We start from the raw sequence: 24,308 nt of genomic DNA on the forward strand, positions 1-24,308 counted from the left end.
CCTCTGCGAAATCCCTCTACACCATCTTCTTCCAGCCCACATCAGCTAGTTCCTCTGCGGGTTGTGTCCTAGTTCAGAGTTTGTTGGCATTGGTTGAGAGCACGGAGGCTTCCGGTGCCTGCGTAACAGCACAGGCCTGAATCCTCAGAGGGATGACATCAGTCGCATGTAAATCAGCCCCACACCGTCAGAGTTTGGAGGATATTTGGAGCGATAACGCAATGACGCACACATGTCCACACTCGCACATGACAACAAGGAAATGGATTACAGCACTTGTTCTGTGTCTTGCAAGTGTTTTTGTCTTGAAAATTAAAAGTACTCAACTGTTTCTTCCCAAGCAGTTCAGTCTCATTTTATTTCTGCGTAAGGCCGCTAATTCTTCCTGAAGGTATTATGGTTATTGGCGGGCTTGTAAACCATTAAGTCTTTATTTACAAGAGAAGAAGAGAGGGTCTGGTCGTGGCAGTGGCGCTGACCCCGCAGTGAACGATCAACATGAGTGCGTTTCAGTCTAAGCAGGCCCAGGGGACATCTGGCTGTGTTTGAACCCCTCTGTAGTCTAGAGACCCCCCCTCCTCCCTGATATAATTGCGCCCATTAATTACATGAGGTGGGGCATCGTTTCCTGTCCCCCAATAACAGACCAGTGCAGAGGGTCTCCAGACTCACTAGTGCTCCATGGACTCTGGTGTGGGAGGACTCGTGAGCTATTACTGTACTGTACTTATTGCCCGAATAGTAGCAGCAGCTTCATAGGACAAATAAAAAAAATGTATTGAAGGAGGCCCATGAAGGGAAAAATATAGGGCCACACTATTATTACTATTATGAATTTCCCCAGACTGCGCTACAGTTGTGTCTTGTTTTTTTCAGTGACTGGATTGTTCACATACGGTGCTTTGACACAGATATATTGGGACTGACCTATAGCCACTCACCTGTTCCATTTATAAATGACTGTGATTATGATATATTTGTATTTCTGAATGTTTCTCTTTGAACTTTACATTTCATTTGGCACACTGATTGGCTGGATCCTTTTTAACCAAAATAGTGAGTAAACATGTATTAGTTAATGCATCTCAAGCCAATTTTTTAGTACAGGTAATGCTGATATCTAGTGTAATAAAACAGAATCATGTTGTAAACTTAAATGTAATACTTTTCCATTGAAGAAAGCTGTTTGGTGATTTCTATTCATTGACACTTTAGAGAAAATAAACAAAACAAAAAAAGATGTCTGTGTAATCCCTCAGTCGTCCAGGTCTGATCCATAGCAAAAGACAAAGTTTAACAACAATTTGTCCAGTTGACAGATTTAAACTTCGTCTTTAGCTACAAAACAACACACAAAAAAATAAAAAAATAAAAAAATACATTGACTACATGACACTATTGGATGTCAGGGTAAACGATGCCTATAGATCATAGACTGTAGAAGGAGTGGACTAAGTGAGTGTGACAGTTATAGGGGCCAATTTGGACCTCCGTATTTGTAATTCTCACTGTGAGTATCATAGCAACCAAAGACCTGTCAATCAAACCTGTTGCTAACTCTAGCTGGAGCGACCTCAGGGAAAAAAGGACTTGTCTGTTATTAATGTTTATTTGTTCACGCAATAGAAAAATAAAAATACTAGGATCATGTAGAGCGTGGTAATACAAACATTTTAAGTCCAAAATGACGAGGCTCACTGCAGCAGTTACAGAGAGAGGGGGGACAGTTTTTCAATGTGAAGTGTGTTGGAGCCAAGTTGATGGAGCCGGAAGCACGCCAATGATCACGTCCTATTTGGAACACAACGGAAGCCCATTTATATATACAGCCTGTGCTATAGCTCATGAAAGTCTAATAAGATCTGAAAGATGAACCAAAGATGGCGTTGTGTTGCTTTCAATGGCCTGTGCTCATTGACGCAAAATTCTCAGAAATATTTTTTCTTCTGCATTACTTTTCAATAGGGGCAAGCATCTTCCACCCATATGACCACAGAAATGTGCAGCACAGGACCAGTTCTGACCAATTAGAGCGAGAAAAATCACTACAAAATCCAAAGTTTGTGAAAAGGCATTGTGTTCTGTGGGAGAATTCTTTGTGGGCCCAAGCTCCTGGAATCTATGGAGCAGTCACTAGTCGATCTCGTCCCAGGACAGAGGGGACAAGAGGATCTATAATATAAACTGTCTTATCCAGTTTATATTATAGATCCATGCTGTAGATGTATACGGCTGGGCTATGTCATTATGCTAGTTAAAAATAGTGATACAAATGGAGATTATATGAAATTGTGAATATTCTGTATATATTATCATTGAATAGCACATGCACTGGAGCTGATTTTCTTCTCAGTTTGGAGGCGCTATCACTAAACCATCGAGTGATTGTGGAGGCTCTTCAGAGGCTACAAACTCTTGTAACAAAAGTGACATGAGGAGTACAAATATTGCAAAAGCCACTATTAAGCCGGTTTAGATATCATAGGTATTTTAAGCAGGTTTAGGTATCAATTACATCATTATCACAAATTTTCTTTTTTTATATATTAAGGCCATGTCGCCCTACTTCATGTTTCTAGTATTTCATTGTTGTTGCACCAGTTCCCAGTTAAACAGCTCTTCTCTCTGTTAAAATATGGAGTTTGTTTGTGATTTGTCGTGGCCCACACACACACACACCTACACACACGCACGCACAGCGAAGTGTTGCAGAGGACTAGTACATAGGCCCCTAACATGTTGTGACTGTGGTCTGCAGGTGTGATGAAGCCTTTGACACCGTGACTGAGCTACTGTGAACAAGAATGTAAAGGGCACAGCGTCATTACAACATGGAGGGTGTCCAATGAGAAAGTTATGTTTGTGAGTGATAAAGTGCATTTTGGATAAGTAATTTTGGCTGTAGTTGGGTTGCATTAGTAGTCAATTGTGTTATTGATAAATATTAACTTGAAAACCATTTAGAATTTGTACGAAGCTGCAGACATGAAACGATACCTTCAGATTATGCATAGTAACATTTATTAAGATTATTCTGATTTTTCAGGACGTTTTATGTTGTTCAATTCACATAAAGTAGAAGTAGTTTATTAAGAATGATTCAAGCTTAATAACTACTTAATTAAGGGGTTGTGGTTTTGGAGTAGTTACTAAGCCTGAATCCTTCTTAATAAAGTATTTGTTCATTATTAATTAGCGCGTGTAAACCTAAAATGATATTACATAAGGTTTCCCATGCTAGGAGCTGACCTGAACTCAGCATGGGACAAATGTTTTGATGATGATGTGTTTGTGTGACAGCTGTTGTTGTTTCAGGACCTGTGCTATAGTGTCTCCTCCTCCTCACCCCCTTCCTGCCCCATCAGCAACCACACTGAGGGGTACTGGCTTCGGGACAGGAGCATTGTACACCGTCACCTGCTAGTACAAGTTTGATCAATGCATAAGAGACAAGGGCAGGTCAGGTCAAAACATTAAGCTCACTGTTGTCGATATGTGTCTGATTCGAGCTGATGTTGCACTAGTGTGTTTTGGATATTATCAAATGTCAGCCAAATTAAGTAATTTACTCCAAAGAATTGTCAGATTTTGCAAAAGATAGAAAGTCTCGCTCAAGGACACAAGTACATTTTACTGTCTCTGGATAGGGAAATTTGTCCTCTGCATTTGACCCATCCTTTAGAACTTTTGAGGCAGTATCAGGAGCAGTAGGCACCACAGAGCAGTACCCAGAAACCCATCCCAGCTTAGGACCATCGTAACTGGAGAATTGTATCTATTGCATGTTTTGATCTGAATTTTAAAAAACATATAATACTTTTGGACTCACATCTTTAAAGCCTCCTGAATTCCTAATGAGGGTTGGTGTTTGCTTAGAGATTTTGGTAGATAACAACAATAAAACTTGTTAAAGCTGATGTAAATGTTTAAAGGGACACTAACTACTTTGTCCTGTTCTTGCTCCATCAGCCCATATGCAGCGGGGGAACTATGGGACAGTTGAAGAGTGCATAAACTGAAGTAATGCACCTGCTAGCACAAGATTTGAGTCCAGCGCGGGACAGTGAGGCTGACAGGTGGAGAGACAGTGAAAGGGCTGCTCTGTGAAAGTCTATGGGACGGCGGAGGTGGGGGTTTGGGGGGGTACACAGTGAGACCATGCTGGGACATTTACACACATTTTATTGGGCTGTTCTCTGCTGAATACAGACAGGTCAGTGGAGATGTGTGTGCACTTTTCTTTGGGACTGTGTGAGACTCTGTGCGTCATCTCTTTGACGGGGAACTGGCACTTGCAGGGACGTTCCCAGACCCCAGCTGTTCACTATTAAAGAATATTTACATCAACGGATTAAAAGAAAGTGTTGGCTGCAGAAATGCCTATAGAATTCCAAAGGCGAAACCTGTAGAATTACAATTTTTTTCTGTCCTTTTTGTGGGAACTGTAGGAAGAGTAGAGTCATAACAGTGGTGCAAAGTTATTCCTCACTTACCTAATACATTTTGAGCGTCCTAATTATTAACCACAAAGAGTTTATAAGTGCTTGTCACAATTCTCAGAGACCAGAGCGGAGGTTTGCCACGACTGTAAAACTAACAACAACTACCAAGCACTTCCTGATTATCAGAAAATGCTTTATAATTAGATACAGACAGCACAAAACAGACATATTTAGATGTCTAGAGATCCTTGCACAATATATATGTACTGGGGCAAGACACATTTTGCTCAACATTTAATCTGTAATTATAGCCGCATGAAAAGAAGTTCTGCTGGACCTGGTAGATCTGGGAGCAGTGGAGGATTTGTTGTTTACCAATACTCCACTTATCTTCACTTATTAACCACAACGGTGCCAGATTAGCTCCTCTATACACTGATAAGATCGCCTTAAACTTCCTAACAGCGTGTGCCTGTAACAATCTCCCAGAATGCTTTGTGATAATCTGATGCAAGTGCAGCAGGTTGGGACCTGCTGATGTTCGACTTTCCCGGCGGGCGGCTGAAGATGGGAGCAGCACGGCCCCTGTCCGTCAGAAAGCGCTCTGTGTCCTCAGCTTTGGGTACACAGTTGTTCCACTCTTCCACTTTTATTGGTCCTGGCAGGAGTCTGTAGTCCATTAGGCCCTCTGCTTTCTCCAGTTTTGCAGATTCAGATATTTTAAGTGTGTTTGCTGCAGTTATTTACTTGTTTTCATAAAGTCAGGAGCTAAAGGAACTAAAATAACATAACTGAAAGTGAATGGTTGGTAGTAGTAGGAGGTTTTGACTCATAATGATTTAGTAATGGAGTAGTTTAGTGGTACATGTTGGGTTCACGTTGGCAGCAGCAGTGTAAGTAGCTATAATAGTAGTATTTGAAGTAATAGTATTGATGTTGAAGTTGTTATAGTTTAGCAATAGATAAAAAGGCATTATCAGCAGTGGTAATACTAGTTGTAGTAGTGGTGGCAGTAGATTTTGTTGCAGTAGTAATATTTGTCACCATTTAACAGTAGTAGTAGTAGTGGTATAGTTGCAGCAGAGCAGAGCGTAAGAGCTGCAAAAATACAATAAAATAGATACAATTCCACTTGAAAATGCTTAAACTCTGTGGTAACGGAGAGTTTCCCAGATATCTGTATTGGTCTGATATTAAAAGACAATCAAGAGTGTGTTTGTGTGTGCGTTTATGGCAAATATTTCTAATGAGTCACCCTTTAATCGTTTTAGGGATCGTTGTTCTCCTCATACTAATAAAAATGTGGTGGTGAAGTTCCCACAATGCATTTAAAGATGTTGATGCTCTGCCTTAAATGTCCCATAGTACAGGATTAATCTTATCTATAATTATTTCATTACGGGCTCAAAAGTACCTTGAAAAATACGCATTTCTATTGTGAGCAAGCACGCCTCTCCGCAGATCTGACCTGTAATTTGGGTTAATGGCATCACTTGCTTGTCTCCTTGAAGATATATTAGTTTAATGCCATATAGTGTAGCATTCCAGGCAAAAGAAAACATCTCCATGGAGACAAACAGATGGCGGACTCTCTAACAAAAAAGTTACAGAGTACTTTAACTTGTTGATTTAACTAATAACCATTGTTCTTTGTGAATTAACTTTACGATATTGGCTCGTTACCATACACAGTTTTATTAATACAAATTGACAGTGGTGTTTAGGAGTTGTGCCATTTTTTGTGGTCAGTTTAACCATTTTCACTAGCTCTTCCGTAGACCCTTGCCGTCTTCACTCTCTTGGTGGTGAGAGGAGAAACACCCCCTTTACTACCTCCCTGCAGACCCCACCCCCAGCCCCTCTCCCTGTGTGTCCCAACTCACACTCTGGGCTTCCTGTAGGATAGTCCCGAGCCCCAGGCCAGATGGATGTGTGTCTGTCTGTCTATCAGGCTGCAACTTGTCATGTAGGGATTGTACAGCGAGCTGGTTGGATGACAAACGCAGCGCTCAAGTAAGTCCCCGATACGTCTAACTATTTGTATATTTGGAGATGTTTGGAGGAGATTTCTCTACGTGGGTGCAGGAGAGAGAAGATAAAGATTTTAATTAGTTACTTGGCTGTGGTCTTGGTTCAGCTCAGGTCCCTTTACTGTTAGGGGGGAGTCTAAAACGTAGTATCTTGTTGCAGCAAAACAACAAATATTTCGTGGGAGAGCTTTTAATTTACCTTATTTGTCTAAACACATTTAAAGTGTGTTTGCTTGCTGGTGTTATTTATTAAGCAGGAGTTGAGTTGATGTGAGGACGATTCTTGTTTTTTGACTTTTGGGGGTCTCGATTTTGGTTGGATAATACAATAATTGCTTGGTTAAAGTGCTTGCTGTCTTGTGCAGAGTTGTCTTGGGTTTGTAATGTCTGCTGCTATGCTTGGTGTTCATAATTCATTAGTAGTTGTGGAAATTAGATGAAATTAGAGGGGGATATATTGACAAATTTATAATATCATCATATTTTTTTTGGAGATAATGCGAAATTTGCATATTGAGTATACTGTCATTAATTAAAACTGTTAAAAAGCACTTCAAAAAGAGATAGAAACGTCTAATATAGTCCTTCATACAAGTGTGTAAAGCGGATTTGAGGTTAGTTTTATGTTTTGTGCAAGACATTTAAAGCCACATTCTTGATGCATTGTTAAAATATCATCTGATTATTGTTGGGGATAATGCAAAAAAAAATGTAAAATAAAAAATACTGTACTCCTTTTTGTCAATATCACCCCTCTAGATGAGCTAATCCTTCAAGTAACATCATGAATGACACGTTAACGGCCGCTCTCAACCCGATATGTTAAGTCATCATAGGTGTCACAGATTTGGTAGTTCGCGTGGTCGTACCTGTCATGCTGGATTTACTCCCGTGCAGTATATTAGGAAACAGTTTGTGGTGGGCTAACGTCAACAGCTGTGTGTGCTTATGCAGCGTAAAGCAAAGCGGAGCGTCTTTAAGTCCAAGCCCTTAACACGCAGTGGTCCGGAGCCGCCCGGCCATCAGAGCCCATTGGTGGAGAGTGTGGCTTACCGCCGTGTCACTGCCTGAGGTGTCTGTCTGTGCACGGCATGTTCACCTTTCAACTAGACAGGTTTTTGGGTCACTGGCATTAGATAACATGCTAAAATGCTGTATTCTTACAAACATGGATATCAGTGATTAAGATATATAAATGTTTCCCATTCATAGAAGAGACAAATCTGGTATTTCATGGTCTTAAAACAAGTTGAACAAAAGTTTGGCCTTACAAATGAGGCTTTCTGCTTTTGATATTGCCATAAACATACAAAAGTAACTATATTTAGCCTGTGTATTTCCTCTGTTATATTGGCTCTTATAATGATTCAAATATGGATCTCATGTGCCACCATCGTCTCAGTAGAAAATTTGTCAGAAACACTGAAAAATTTTTATGTTGTAAGCCTATTTCACTTTCTATTTAATATTTTTCATTTCTTTTTACGTCAAAAGTCTGTATAGACTGAGGAATTATCTTATAGAGTATGTGAGGATAGGTTTAAAATGTGAAAACCGTAGGACTGGCATACCTTAGCTTTATGTGGGTGATGGTTAAAACAACTTCAAAAACAGGTTTGTACCACGTCAGATTGAACGCAAATACCATGACTAACTATTTTCTGTGGTTGCTATTAGTAAGATTGACGCTTTCCTGCATGTAACTGTCTGTCAATAGCTTTCACACTAGCCAACAGCACTAAAATAGCAACTGTTTTCCTATAAAGATTGAGTTACTTACACTCACTTCTCCTAAAACCTCTTATATAGACACGTGTCAACAAGGTAGCTGTTTTAACCTCCCACAAGTGGATTTTGTGAATGGGGCAAAGTCAAATTGGCAAATAGGAGATAATTCTGTGGTCCATCTCATCTTGACTCTTTTTCTCCCCGGGCTCTCAGTAAACACGTTGAAGAGCAAACGTTTTTAACTTGGAGTGTTAGCGGCAGAGCTCTTCTACTAACTGACTCAAGCCAATGAAGGGGCACACATAACAGCCGGCCACACTGGCTTTTGTGAGCACGAGGGTCTTTACATAACCCACATAACCAGGCATATTGTCTAGCAACCAGTGCGCCGCTGAAGGGCCTTGTAAATGGAGGAGGGGGTCCGCTTGAGTGGAGGCCAGTAGCCGCTCAAGAGGCTGCAGTGCTAAGGCTAGCTCCAGATCCTCTGCTTGGACCATGGAGCCAATGAGCTTCCAAACAAATGGTCAGGTTATGCTAATGTCAAAAGTATTGGAAATCAGATACTAATTGATACTAAAACTAGTTTCTATCAACACTAAAAAAGTCACATTCACATGATAAAAATTAAACTTGTCTGAATAATAATCATTTAGAATGATCTGTATCAGAAAAAGTATAAGACAACATAGACTAGTATATGATCTGAGGGATTACACAGATATAAGGCCACATTGTAACATAGAAGAAAGTTTGATTTACTGGTGAAAGTGACATTATGGGAATTGCTATTGAGTATTGAGTCTATTCCTCAGTATCGAAATTAGGTTTGACATTTTATTATTGCGACAACTGCTGAGTATAGTATGTTTTCTTATTTTTTTACAGTTTGGCTCCACGGTGCATTATGTCATTTTTTCTGATGAACGGTCCACGACTTGCTAAATGTTAGAAGATGTTATTGCTTTATCTGGATTATCCCACAAATGGTATTGACCTTTATAAAGCCAAGCCGGAGTAACAGGTCGGTAGTCGTATAGTCTTTAAGTATAGTCTTTAAGCTATTGTGAGTTTATTTGCTTGCAAGACTGGCACCAAGGTTTAAGATACCAGATTAAGTTTTCTCTATTACACTGAATTCCTTGGGCACTTTTGCACATCTCTTCTCCAGTCCAGACTCCACAAAGCCAGGCCTTCTTTGCCCTCTTCTCTCTGTTTTGGGTTTGTGCCAGAATTCCCCTGGACCTGCCCAGGATGTTGAGGTATATTTTTCCTCCCTGCTCCTGGCGATTAGTTTTTTCAAGATGTTTTGCTTATGGCTGCCGAGAAATGTTTGCATATCTCCCCTATTGCAGCATACATCATACCCCTATACCTTGATACTATGTAGCCTATGGATCTTTCTACTTAGATTAGGGTCAGAGAAATGGTGCGCTATGAGATATTGGCTTGTTATTTGACATACTGGTTGATAATGTATTGCTATTTCCTCTTTTCTGTGCATGTTATTTCAACAAATTTTGAAATTTTGCTGTACAGTTTCAGTGTTTTGTTTTTTTCAACAATCTCAACCAAAATAATACAACTTAGGACTGCAGAATGTATTGAAATTAAATCAAAATTATAATTGAAATGGTCACAGTTAGCAAATGAAGTAACATAATTTCCTCTGCAAACAACATAATATCCTATTTTACTTATTTTTTTCAAACTGTTACCTTATAGTTTAGACCTCTACAAAAATGTTCTGAAATGTATGCAATTATTGTTTAGTTTAGCAGTTCATATGTCAGTCTTCTCTCAAATTATAATGTCCATAAAATTGTTTAAATTGTTGCTCGGGACAGAATCCAACAAAAACATAAATCACATATCGCAATAAATATCTAAGTTTGATTTTTTTTTTTTTTTTTTTTTTTTCCAGAATCATGCAGCCCTAGTGCAAATTATTCAAATGTTTTCCCACTAATTGCATGTAAACTGTCTTAGTAACAGTTGAGCACGTCATCACGGTTTTTCACCTGTAACTGTGACTTGGCCCTCGCTCATTACAAGCCCCAACACTTGGTCCAAGATCAGATGATAATGACCCGTTTATCAGCTACACAGGAGTCTGCTGTCATTCCTAACAGCCTCCCGCCAGGACAGAGGAAGCTTTTACAGCTACTCCTGAGATGTCCCCCCCATTGTCCCCCAATACACAAAAACAAGGTGTCCCGACGGCCCCGGTGCTTGTTGCAACTGCTGAACTTTCTCGCTATTGTCGAGCCTGCAGCAATCAGTGTGGAGGAGGAGGGAGGGGGGAGAGGTGTTGTGTGGGTGCTTTGAAAAGATGTGTGAAATAGGAGTATGGGTATTAGGGGGCTTGCAGCGGTCGGGGGTCTATTGTCCCAAATGCTGAGCCCCCCACTGGCACCCATGATCTGTCCCATTGACAAGCCATAGTCCCTGTGTGTCTCTCTCACCAGTCCTTGTGCCGTGCTTGTTTTCTCTCAGCACTCCTTTTGCTCCATAGTCAATGCCAACACATCTGGAGTGTCAGTGAATATATAGCACCCATACTAATGCACATAATGACTTTCAATTAGCGACGTGGTGTTTTGGTAACATAGTGGTGTAGTGTGTATGCGGGATTTTAAGTTTTGATCAGTAGTTGGGCTTGGTCATCAAACATAAAGTTTATATAGTCAGCAGATTTAAAGTAAATTGTGGGAAATTGCAACAAGGCAATCAATCTGGGATGGCTCTCACTGAAAGAGATCGGAAAACACAGAACGTCATGATGATTATTTGAATCTGATTGGTCAAAGTGTTACCACAGCGAACAAGCCAAAAAATCTAACTTTTGTTGCATTCGGTTGAGAAAAAGGCATATCTTTCTTGTTCACAAAAGCAGAAAGCGCTTACCTTCTGCACATTTTTTAAACAAAATAGTCCCTGTTGGCGGTAGATTAGGCAGAAGTATGTCTTTCGGCATCACTTGGCCTATGCTGCTCTGTGATTGGTCCACCCACTCTATTATACTTACAGCGGGCGCATGCCAAGATGGATTCTCTTGAGTTTGTGAACACACGAATAACCTGATAATCTTACTGTGCAATCTTAGTAATTGTGTGTAACTGTTTCATTATGTTGGCGCAAAAGTAATAATACTCCAATGACTGTGTGTGCTCTGTTCATGTGTAAGTGTGTGTTCATCAGTGTGAATGGTTCTTTGATTTGAATTACACAAAGAGGTAGAATTTGTAAAGAACGTATATTATTAATTGCAGTCATTGCCTTGCTGCATTTAGTCTGATCAGGCTTTTGACAGATTGTGATTTGGTGTGTACATACACCTATTTGCACAGGGTTATCCAGCTTGCGCGGGGCCAACAGGAGTCGTGCAATTGCAAATAGTACAAGTCTATAAAAACCTGTCATTGACAAAGAGAGAACAAACAGCTCCAGTTTGTTCAGGATTTCCTCCCAAACAGCTCACAAGACAGGGCCGGGGTCTGACTCAAGTATATGCACTCCACTTGGGAACGCTTGTCTGCAAACAGGAGTTACATCATACATACAATGTGCAAAGTCATTGTTTGTACGTGGTCAGTAAATGGGTTTGAGATTATTTTTAAATGTAAATATAAATAAATCTCTAAAAGATTTTATTTGAACTTAAATATAATAATAACAATAATAATAATAATAATAATAATAATAATAATAATAATAATAATAATAATAATAATAATAAAAATAATAATAATAATAATAATAATAATAATAATGTTGAACCGTGTATTATTATGAACTGTTTTTACCCCAACCTTAAATGTCAAATATGCAGGAGTTATTTTATGTCTTTGAAAGTTTTAATATAACAGAATCATGAACAAATAGTTTCTTAAGAATGATTCAGACTTAGTAACTTCTTCATTAAAACTCTAACCCTTTAAATACTAGTTATTCAAGACACTGTACCTGATCTACCTGGAACTGTCTTTAAAACATGAAAAACAAAACCAGTTTGTTTTAAATGAGTTGCAGTGGTTCAGAGTTGTTCCTCAGTAAGTTTAGAGCTTTTCACAACTCTCAGAGACCACTGTGGAGTTTTGCAGTGACAGTCAAGCTAACAAAAACTAGCATGCTAACAAGTACTTCCTGCTTATCGAACAATAAAATGATGCATATGTCACGCAGCTGACTTATTTTGACCTCAAGAGCTGCTTATACAATATAGTTCCAGGGGCAAGACACATTTTGCTCAGACACATCGGGAAAACATAATAATTCTTAATAAAGTATTAAGAATTAAGTATTATTAGTCTGTTTTTATGCTTTATTAAGGGTAAGGTGTAGTTAGTATAAAGCGCTACCAAATATTTGAACTATGTGAAACTTGAATGTATTAAAACTGTATCTTGTTTAGATGCAATCCGATTTCACACATTAATGTTCCACTATTGACTGCACTCTCCATCAGATATCAGCAGCTCTCCAAAAAAAAGCCAAAATGATGTCTAGCCATCTTAAATGTGTCCCTTGTAAATGTTTTCAGCTGCAGCAGTGAGCAAGACTGGGAGTGTGGGCAGGAAATGAGAGCGGGCCGTTGTAAAAGAAGCACGCACCACAAGTGTTAGAGTTTGCCTTGTCAGGAGCTACACGCTTCTGATTTCTTTAATTTGCTAATTTCAGCCAGATATTGTCCTCTCCTCTTAACTGAGTGAACGCACTTTGTTTGACCCTAGATATAGAGCACATTTTCTTGAGTAGTTGTGAGAAATGTGAATGACAACAGTGTCCCAGGTCGCCACTGTCCCGGGTAATAAGGTCCGCACAATGGGAGCACCACACTAGAGCCCTTATGCAAACAAAGTGTTCTTCAATGAAGGAGGTATTTTAAAATGATCGCTCTTCACAGGCAGAGAAGCACCTCCTCTCTCTGTCCTGCCCTCCCCCTCCTCCAGGATTTTGTCAAACTCCATTACAGTTTGTTATGTATTTTCAGGTAAAATCATTTCATATTTAAGTCCACAACCTCATAATGATGCACAAGTCCTCATATCTAATGAGGGATTAAAATGTATTTATTTATAAGACAATCAGCATGATTTTACAGAAATTGCAACTATCGATAAGTTTAGTAAATCCAGGAAAGTAACACAGCGCCTTTTTAAAGGGATGTAGTGAGCCAAGGAATAGAGAGCTTGTTAAGCAGGAGACAAATTTAAGGCGAAAGCTACACTGAGAGCTGAGAGCATAGAAAAAACTAAATGGGGGTAAGTTCGGAGGTGGAGAGGCAGTGATTAAAATTCATCCCACGATGCAAACAAAAGGAGGAATGGAAAAGGGGAGAGCGCTGCAGAACAGAACAGGGTTGGGGTGGGTAAGAAAGATTTGGCCTGAAAAGAAGATTGTAAGCTCCCCTCCAAACCTCAACCTCTTCCCAAATGAGCGCCTTTGACTCACTGCACAATTATCCTGTGACGGACGAGAGAGGGAGTGAGGGAGAGATGGAGAGATGGAGAGAGGACAGGCTTTTGCTCCATAGGATTTCTAAAGGCATCAGAACAGGGGGTCAACAATTGACTCAATTACAAGACAAACTCCGTGAGGGCCCTACAGGCCACTCAGCCTGGACTGCAGCTCTGAGCTGCCCTCTTCTCTTTGCTCCTAAATGTTTGCCCCTCTTCAGGTGCCCCTGGCAGCAGCCGCAGCTCCAGGCCTGGCCAGACTTTCACCTTTTCACTCGCTGACAGAAGAGAGAGAGAGAGAGAGAAAGAGAGAGAGAGGTTGCTTTTATAGCCGCTCATGAATAAGAAACATCTGGTGACCCTGCCATTACACAGGTGCAGTTGGGATACTTAGGTCAAACATTTCATTTTTATATGTATTACTAAATTATATAATTATTATTAATTATAATTATTATTAATTATATAATTATTATTTTTTATTATTATTATTACTAAATTCTGTTATATGCATGTATTATGACAGTTCATTATAAGGGACCACAAAATGGAGTATTCAATTTAGTTTGTCTAACTTTGCAAAAGAAGTAATTTAGCACCTGTTTTTTCTTTAGTTTCTTGGGGACAGAGTTATGGCAGTGTGTCTCATTGTTGCTGGTGACCCTGCATTGCTAAGGTATTGCTAAGGTGGGACAATACAGTGAGGAATGGGACCTACACAATGGGTCTGCAGTGCTTCTCTCGTGGGTCAAAAGGCCTGCTCATGCATAGTGCCGCTGCTCCCTGCTCTTTTTGTCCCTCTCTCCTCTCTTGTCCGTCTCTCCTCTCTCCATCCCTGCAATCCCCCTCTCTCCTCCTTTGTCCAGCAGTACGCAGGCTCTCAATACCACACACAGACTCTGAGGCAGTGGCTGCGCACATTTTTTCCATCTTGAGTGAATCACTGTTGTTTTTTGCTTTCCCCGACTTTACAGGAAGCCGGCTCACATTACCCTCCTTTTATCTGAGAGTTATGTTAAGCTAAAAAGACAGTGGAAACTGTGTGCTTGTTTAAGGATGACCCATCTAACTCAAAAAGGCCTGAGACATTTCAAGAGTTCATATCACCGAAAAATTCCTATACAGGTTGACTGGAAAAATTAGGTCTTCCTAAATTATGCAGGATTGAAAAATATGGAGGAAATATTGGGTTACTTTTTACTGATTAGACACGTTTTGTGATTCTTTTTTCTTTTTCTTTCAAAATTACCAGAAAATTGCAATGGAATGAAGCAGTAATCACAATTAAAATGCAATGAATTGTACTGCCATGAGGTTAGAGTATATGTATATATCTTGTGATCTTATTTAACTATTAATTAAAACAATTTATTCCTATGGGTGCATATATTAAAGGTTCCTTATTACACTATTCCTGATCTATGTTATAATGTTGTTTCCTCATTAAAAACATACCTGGAGTTGTGTTACGTTACATTCACACATGTTAAACACACAAATCTTGCATATTTAGGTTGAGTTCTGCTCTCAAACAGAAAACACTCTGTTCCACCTTGTGATGTCATGTAGTAATACAGGAAGTGCTCCTCTGTATTTTTAAACTCAATACATGTTCACTAGAATCATTTGGATAATTTCAGACCTGGTATTGACAACCTCTACTGAACTAAAGGTAAAAGTTAACTGTTAATTTGAAAATTACGGCCTCATGGCATCACAAGCTGGAACAGAACATTTTGAGCTTTGGAGATGTTACAGACTAATAATAAAGGATTAGTCAAACATATGTGAATGAAACAAAACACAACTCCAGGTCTGTTACATGACTTAAAGCTCACAGGAGTCAATTTTGTGTAATATAGGACCTTTAAGTAACAACTGGTTCACAGTTTTTCTCATATGTACTGGCAGTGCTGATTATTTATGACTATTTATGTTTTGATTTGTGTGGTTTTATTGTCTTTCTTATTCTGTAAAGCACTTTGAATTACTTTGTGTACAAATTATGCTATACAAATAAACTTGCCTTGCCAGTGATGAATACAAAGTGTTCTGTTTAACTTACATCTATGTACTACACTTCAGAACCTCTTTCACTAGGTACATGTTTTTATGCAGTTTACTACTACTACTACAGGATTTCTAGAATAGACTGAATGTTTGACTGTCCTCAAATGGAAACATGTATTTGAACAACAGCAATACAGCAGTCCCCGTTTATCCAAAAAATAACCCGCAATAGGCGAAATCCACAAAGTAGTCAGCTTTATTTTTTACAATTATTATATATGTTTTAAGCCTGTTAAACGCCTTACCTTACACTTTATACACTTTTCTCAGACAGGCATTAACATTTTGTCACATTTCTCTCTTGTTTACTTAATTAACAGTGGCTCACGTGTATTTCACAGTTCCTCTGACCGTGCCTCTTCGTCCTGGCACTCGAACACTTATGTAAATTTGTCTGAGCGCATTTTGTACTGTACAAGGGACATGGCATGGAGGAGAATGATTGACAATGGTCTACAGTTCCTTAGCCAATCAGGACGCAGAACACAATGCACGTTCAAATGCTGTAAAAAAAAGCATGTAAAATTGCACTGGGTAATATTTTTCCCCCAAAATATAAACCACAAATATCTATGCAATCTATACAAACCTTAAAAGCATTTGTGATAGTTTGAGCACACGTACATCTCTTGTGCGTCTGTATACAGATACTTAAAGGCTGTCCATAGCTAACAGTTGTGTACATAAGTTTACCTTGGGATGAGTGTTGGAGGAGTACATGTTTGGGTCTACATCACTGAGCACTGCACAGAGACACAGGAATGCAGGGCCCGAGCTGACAGGCCTCGCCCTAAGCTGCAGATAGCATCAGTGTTTACATGCACAAATACATCACTGCTCATTGCAAGCTAACTGCTCATGTTAGGAATGGGTAGCCCTGTCACGATAGCGCATATTGAAGTTTAATATATGGCTGAAGTAAATATAGACAATAAACGATTATATTGAAACGGATTTATGCCACTGACACAACTATAGAGCCGATCTAAATCACAAAAACTATTCTAAATCTACAATATTGTTAAAAAAATATGAGCTGCAATAAATAAACAGCAGAACTAAACACTTAAGTTCTTAGTTTGTATCTGCAATGAGTCATGGCGAAAAAATCTCATCATCCAGCCAAAAAATAAACAAAAATTTCCCAGTAGTACAAAGACAATGTGCAGTGGTTCCTCCTTTATCACGGGGGTAAAAAAAATAGGCAAATCCGCAATTATTATATATGTTTTAAAGCTGTAAAACCCCTCACCACACACTTTATACACTTTTCTCAGTCAGGCATTAACATTTTCTCACATTTCTCTCTTGTTTAATTAATTAATAATGACTCACGTGTATTTCACAGTTCCTCCACGTTTCATATATTGAACGATAAGTCAATTTTGTAATTTTGTAAGTGTTTATTAAGTGAGAGGGTGTCACTATTGTACATGTTTTTACGGTAAGAGCGACTGGAGCACCTTGAGAATACCACATGAAGGGAGAACACGGACTGAGCACCTTCTAGCCATGAGGCGTTAGCTCTAACCACTACACCACTGAGCCGCCAATCATATTTGCTGATAAAACCAAGAATGGGACGGCAAACTATGTCAGCACTACCCCCGAACTATCTGAGCTATTTGATATTATCTTTGTCCATATAAAAGAAACACAAACCGACAAAGTAAAAGTCCTTGAAAGTTACATGATGAATCAAGCAGCTGTAATAAACCAATTTATTGTAGAGACAGTGCAAAAGTGCGACTATTTACGAGGTACTGCTAAAAACTATGATACACTTCCATTATAATCTGAGTTTGAATTCTTCTCAGATCATTTTACTAACAAATGCTCAAGCCCAAACTTCATAAAACGCTCAAATATAAAAAACATAATAAAATAGATGACTTATTGTATGTTTTTATACAGTATCAATGCTTGCGTTTGTGTTGCTGTTGTGCTACTGTGTTATTTTCGCAACTATTATTATACTGTCAGTGTAAAAGTAGTGTGTACGCTGTTTTATATATGCTAATGTGTAATGTAAAGTATATTATTTATATGTACATGACTCCCGCTTACAAATGTTCTGACAATAGTTGCGTCTGCGTGTTGTTTATTGGATTCCGCCTGGCCCCTTCCCTCCTCCTCCACTCATCACAGCCAATCATTAGCAGATTTGTTACCTTTTAGTCATGGTAATGCCCCTTAATTACAGTCACGGGGGGGTCAGCGCATACAGCTCCAGAGCTCCAAATGTAGCGAGGCAGTCCCATTGTTTTGTGAAGCGAAATCCCCGAGCAGGCCAGCAGCCACCTGTTCTTGTATCAGTCTGCCTGTCCGCACCTTCTTTCACACTGTAATAAATAAGACGAGGCGGACAAAGATCAGGGCTTCTTCCCTCAGCTCCTCGTTGTGCCGTGAGGGTTAAAATACTAAAACTAGCATCGAAACTAGACACTCATTTAAGCAAGTTGCGATACTGAACAAAAAATAACCTCAAACAGTTTTATCTTGAGTTTTATCAGAACTATTGTAAGACTACTGTATGTTACTATGTCAGTTTTCTCCTATTTTTATATAGTGTGTATGAAGTCATTTGCAGATGTCGTCAGTTGGACATTTAAAAGCTTTCACACACTTAACCACTGAGTCACTGATCAAAAGTTAGATTTTTGGTTCATTTCTACCTACTACGTTTTGGTGGGGGGGAATACTATGCTAGAAATAATATATAAAATGCTGTTTCATTAAATAACAAAGTGGCAGTTTTATTACATTTTCATTACATAATATTGTACAGAGCTGAGTTTTCTTTAAAGTTCTCAAGATTCAAGATTCCAAAAGGCTGTTGTGCTATTATTTGTATAGCACAATTCGTATACAAGGTAATTCAAAGTGCTTTACAGAATACAAAAGTCACAAATCACAATACAACAAATCGAAACATAAATAATCACAAATAATCATCATAGGATTAACGTTAAAGGAGAAAAGTGCAGAATAAAAACCTTTCAGTCATATGCACAGCTAAACAGAACTTTTTTGAGCCTGGATTGAAACATTGTCAAAGTAGAGGCCTGTCTCACATCTTCAGCAAGACTGTTTCAGGTTTTAGCTGCATAAAACTGAAACACAGGTTCTCCATCTTTAGTCCTGACTCTGGGCATCAGCAGGAGGCTGGTCCCTGAAGTCCTCAGAGTGTGAGATGGTTCATGTGGGAGATGTACTTTGATGCTAGGCCATGGAGAGCAGCTTTAAAGTCTATTCTCTGAGCCACAGGAGCCAGTGCAGAGACCTGAGCACAGGACGCATGTGTGAAGTACTTCCTGGTTCTAGTCAGGACCCGAGCAGCAGTGTTCTGGATGTACTCTTCTGTCTTAAGGCGCCTTTGAAGAGGTCAGTGAGCAGGACGTTACAGTAGTCTAACCTATTGGAGACAAATGCATGGATAAGTCTCTCTAAGCCTGGTTTTGACGGTACACCTTTGATTTTTGATTAATCTGCAGATGTTATTGAAAAAGCACATAACTTGAATGACGGGGGAAAGGGAGAATCCAGGGATAGAAAATCTTGGCCAGATCAGTTTTCATGTCTCTTTTTGGCCATATAAAAACTATAACTTTCTGTCTTTTGATCGTCTATTGGACCCTCCTTTTCTGTTGTGTGCAGTGCATGTGTGTTTTGTGTGCGTCTCCTGAGTCACATGCTAAGCCCCACACCAGCCAATTAAAAGCTAATGCTAGCCCGGATGCCTCGGCCCTTACTAACATCTGGGTATTAAACTAAACGCCTGTAATATATTAGTTATGAAGTCAGCAGCTCGAAGGAGGACCACACACTGTACAATACTGTGAGATCCCAATAGTCTGTAATTTGTCTACACGTAATTGATGACATTGGGTTATATAAATGGAGTTAAAAAGCTGAAAGTCACGCCAGGTTCTCTAACAACGATTTCGTCATAAAATGGAAGATCTTATTTTGAAATGATGTATTCAGATCAGGGCTTTGAACACGGCATTTTTGAAGATTACATTTTCCCTTAGGTATAAAGGAGGATTAGAACAGAACCGAGCCAAGTCCACATCAGGCCTAAACGGTACTTTAATGTGTTTTTTATTCAATTGTTTTGTGATGTTAGTAGTGGGAGTTGTGGTTACACTGGCACAAGCGTACAATAAAAGTTAATAGCACCACTCTCACACTTTTATTCTGAAGGTCAAATAAATTATACTCCGCTTTATGCTACATTTATTTATTTCAATCTGCTTTGGATTTGGATCTAATTTTGAGTTTAAGTTTTAACAATAGGATTCTGTTCAGAGTGCACATTTTAATCATGTCCAGACTGAAATATGAACGCACAAACCAACACAACAATGCAATTCATAACATGTTTGTGCACATCTTAATTACAGGGTTAGTAGCTGTTTATGCAGGTTACGATTTTAAATGATGGTACTTGAAAAATTGCCTTGACGATTTGCTAATTGCGTCCATTAAACTTCCGATTGCGATGAATCTTGCAGCCTTACGTTGGATTAAAAAACAATAAAGTGACATTTTATTGCAACAGCTCAAAAAACACAGTAGCAAGTGATGACATAACGTGGTGTAACAATGACCTACGCACAGCCACACAGCAAGAGAGGGAGGGAAAAAGGAAGAGGCCGAGAGAGACGTGCACACGTGAAGGGAAAGAAAGAGAGAGAGGGAGACATACGCACACAAAGGGAGAGATAGAGTACGTCAAACTGGTTAAGACAAGTTTTCACAAGTGTCCTCAGCTGCTGGAGCCCGTTTAACTACAGTTTACATCTCGCGCACAAAGGCCATCTCAGAGCAGCGCGTTTGCTCATCTCAAGTTCGACTAATTTCATAATGATTATTCAGGATGTTCTGAGCCTAAACTGGAGAATTCAGAGCTACAATTATAGATTACTGCCATGTGGGGTTCAAAGAAGGAAGAAAAAGCCTATATGACTCATTATAATAAAGGTTTATAGACGTGTGCGCACTGTTTGGTTTGTTTCATTCGTTCATTTACGTTTGAAAGACAATTGTTTTAGTTCATGAGTTAACTACAGATGTGCAACTATGATTCACCAACCAGAAGTGGGCAGAAGGTAAATGTGGGAGTGAAATGATGACCTGAGGAAGACTGTACTGTGCTGATTATTCTGATCTGTACTTTACTCTTGAAAAATACCTGAGTAATTTACACACAGTTTGTAGTTTTTTACTGAAGTTGTTTTAATATCTCGTCATTATCAAAGAATGCTACATAACACAGAGTCATAGTGTAAAACTTCTCTTCCCTCTCTAAATCAGGTCCTGTCTCGTGTCTCTCTCTCACTCTCTCTCCCTCTGTCTTTCTCTGTTTCTTTCTCTCACATCCCTCTCTTCCTCTGTCACTCCCTCTTCCTCTTCTTTCTCTCTCTTTCTCTCTCTCTCTCTCTCTCTCAGTCTCTCTCTCTGTCTGATCCTTCTCTTCCTCTAGTGCTCCCTCTTCCTCTTCATCTCTCTCTCTCCCTCTGTCTCTCTCATCTCTCTTCCTCTATCACTCTTTCTTCCTCTCACTCTCTCTCTCTTTTTCTCTGTCTCTCTCACCTTCTTTCCCTTTCCTTGTTTCTCTCTGTCTTTCACTTCCTCTTCCGCCCTCTCTCTCTGTCTCTCTCTCTCTCTGTCTTCCTTTCTCTGTCCCTGCATGTCTTTCTCTGTCTTTCTCCTTTTCTGTCTCTCTCTCTGTCCCTGTATGTCTCTCCCTTTACCCTCTCTCTCTCTCTCTCTCTCTCTCTCTCTCCGTCTCTCCCTCTCTCCCTCTCTCCAGCTGCGTTATACACACCAGGAGTATGAGCAGAGGCAGAGCTGCTATAAATATCCCTGCCCACCCAAGACTGTTAGGATTATTATTTTTCTTATAATCACAGTGGTGGCTCTATAAAGGCAGCCGATTATTATCAGGTTTTTGTTCTCTAAAAGTGTCGGGCATCAGCGGTTACTGCCCCAGCTGTGACAGACTCAGAATTGGCTCTACATAATAGAATGAAACAACTGAAATATTATAAGCAAAGACTGTTAATGCTTTACTTTTACTGTTTTTGTATATACTTTTTTGTACTTCAACTCTTGTTTGAAGCTGTTCTATTTTGGAGCCGTTACTGTCGAGGAAAACAGCCTTTTCCTCTCATGTTCGTTAGTTTCTGCTAAGATGAAGAATAAACTTGAGACAGAAATAAAGTCCAGAGAATTTACTGAATCAGATATCTGATTCAAGGAGTCTGTGCTGACATTCCCATGCAGACACTGAATGTTTACGTCCATACAACAAGTTTAATGGGAGGCTGCCATGCTTTAGACTTGGCGCCTGTTCGTTGATGCACAGGGCAGCCGGCACTTTGCACCGACCAATCAGACTGTGACGAGCATCCTTCCAGGGTGTTGTCTGGGTAACACCATCAACATCAGTAGTTCTTGCCTTATTTAGTTAGTTTACTATTAGATAGATTAGAATGTCATGTATTTGTCTTGTTATCTATAACTCACAGTCCTTATCTTCACATGACCTCAGTGCAATAATGGACTAAAGCAGTGGTTATAGAAAATAGCAAAGCGCAGTTATTTATCCGAACATTACCCACACATCTCATTGTGCTTTGGGTGTCAACACTTCAGCTGTGATAGTTATTAAGATACAATATATTGGAGATAGACTGATATATCCATTGGCTGCTATTTGTACTTTTTAGTGTATCAACTATCAGCCTTGAAGTTCCAACATTGGCCAATATTTTGTTGGGGCTGACCACCTGACCACAAGAAAAACATGAAACCTTGACTCATTAACCACTTCAGTTCAAGGAGGGTATTGCACAAAATGAGATCACTCTTGTCTTTTATACACTGCCTGGCCAAAAAAAAAGTTCACACACTCTAATATTTCATTGGATCGCATTGTTTCGATAACCTTTTGCAACGTCACATGATTTATTTGCATCCAGTGTTGCATTAATTTTCACCAAGATGTTGCATTGATGATGGTTGAGTCTGACGCTGCACAAAGCTTCTCCAGCACATCCCAAAGATTCTCAATGGGGTTAAGGTCTGGACTCTGTGGTGGACAATCCATGTGTGAAAATGATGTCTCATGCTCCCTGAATCACTCTTTCACAATTTGAGCCCGATGAATCCTGGCATTGTCATCTTGGAATATGCCCGTCCCATCAGGGAAGAAAAAATCCATTAATGGAATAACCTGGTCATTCAGTATATTCAGGTGTCAGCTGACCTCATTCTTTGCTGAACCTAGACCGGACCAACTGAAGGAGACTCGTACTTATTTGCTTAGTTAAATCCAGGTGGCGACTTTTTTTTTCTGGCCAGGCAGTGTATGTTTATAATGATAGTGGGGGTTGTGGATGAAATAGTAGTTGTAATGTCCATCAAATGTACATTGATAAGTCTGAATCCTTTTTATAAAGTATTCTCTCTATAATGTTGAACTGTGGTGCTGTTGTGCTGAGGTGAAGAGGAGCGCTGTGTCCTGTCAGGGCCCTGTTGTTTGTACGTAAAAAAAGCGGGGGCTGGGTTTCAGGCTGTTTATTGACGGAGCATTTGTGCAGTCGCCTCCAGCTGCAGACCAGCTGTGTGAATCAGCTTCTCCTCATCTCCTCATCTGCTTTTGCCATCCCCCTCTCTCTCCCCCTCTCCCCTTTCTCCCCCCCCCCCTCCCTCTACGCACTCAATTTCCTCCAGTTCTCTTCTACATCAGTTCAAAGACATTTTTGTGGTCTGGAGCGACACTTACCTGGTGCTAATACTTACAGGAGGCTATAGGCAGAGGGGACAAAGTGAGAGTTTGGGGCAGACAGACAGTGCAGGACACTGGAGAGGGAGGGCTATGGCAGGAAACCACAGGTATGTCCTGGATGGAGGGTGGGTGGCCCGAGACAGGAGACACTGAAGAAACACGCTTAAGTGAATGGGATTTTATGTTTGGTGAAATGCTGTTTTTTTTATTTTTTGTACAAACACAATGATGCCATACTTTGCAAAACTAGATTTTTTATTATTTCAAGCCTTTTTGATGTAATGGCTAAAACATAATCAAAGTTCTAGCCCTTGTTTCAAGGTCTAAAAACAAATCAATCTTTTTATCTTTATGATTCAACAGTTATTTATCCAGGCTTGGGCCAGCACAGGCCATTAGAGTACACAACAGAAGAGAAAAAACATCCATTTAACAGCAGTGCAGTGCAAACCTTGTATGGCCAAAGGAAGTAAAACATGAGGAGCTGAAGTGAAATACTATTAGACTCAGACTTACTGTTGTTAAAACAATCATCGCGATGGTGCTGCTCAGATACAGACAATGACTAAAACAGTTAACTTTTCCAGTGTTAAAACTTTTAACTCTGATCCTTATTACATTGTTTAGTTTTATAGTTTTATATTTCAAAGGACTCAGCAAGACAGAAATGACAAAGAAGGGTTAAACTTGCTGCATTCAGGTTACAAATATTTAATTAATGGACATGGCTGTTTTTTTGGCAGATTATTATTTCTACACTATCAGAGTTGAGAGACGTTTTACA

The 24,308-nt window shown here is 39.6% G+C and overlaps 1 protein-coding gene across 3 annotated transcripts in view; it reads left to right on the forward strand.

Moving 5' to 3' along the window:
* gli1 (GLI family zinc finger 1) overlaps window positions 1-24,308 on the forward strand; it is a 51,575-nt gene that overhangs the window by 10,255 nt on the left and 17,012 nt on the right. Inside the window, exon 1 of one of the 3 annotated variants that reach the window (XM_055221915.1) lies at window positions 6,427-6,455. The exons of the other annotated variants lie outside the window; for them this stretch is intronic. The gene's annotated coding sequence lies outside the window, so the exon portion shown is untranslated. Of the gene's footprint in view, window positions 1-6,426; window positions 6,456-24,308 lie in introns of those variants that run through there. 3 annotated transcript variants of the gene reach the window in all.

The sequence above is a fragment of the Periophthalmus magnuspinnatus genome, chromosome 5 (assembly GCF_009829125.3).
Source record: "Periophthalmus magnuspinnatus isolate fPerMag1 chromosome 5, fPerMag1.2.pri, whole genome shotgun sequence".
Taxonomy (NCBI): domain Eukaryota; kingdom Metazoa; phylum Chordata; class Actinopteri; order Gobiiformes; family Gobiidae; genus Periophthalmus; species Periophthalmus magnuspinnatus.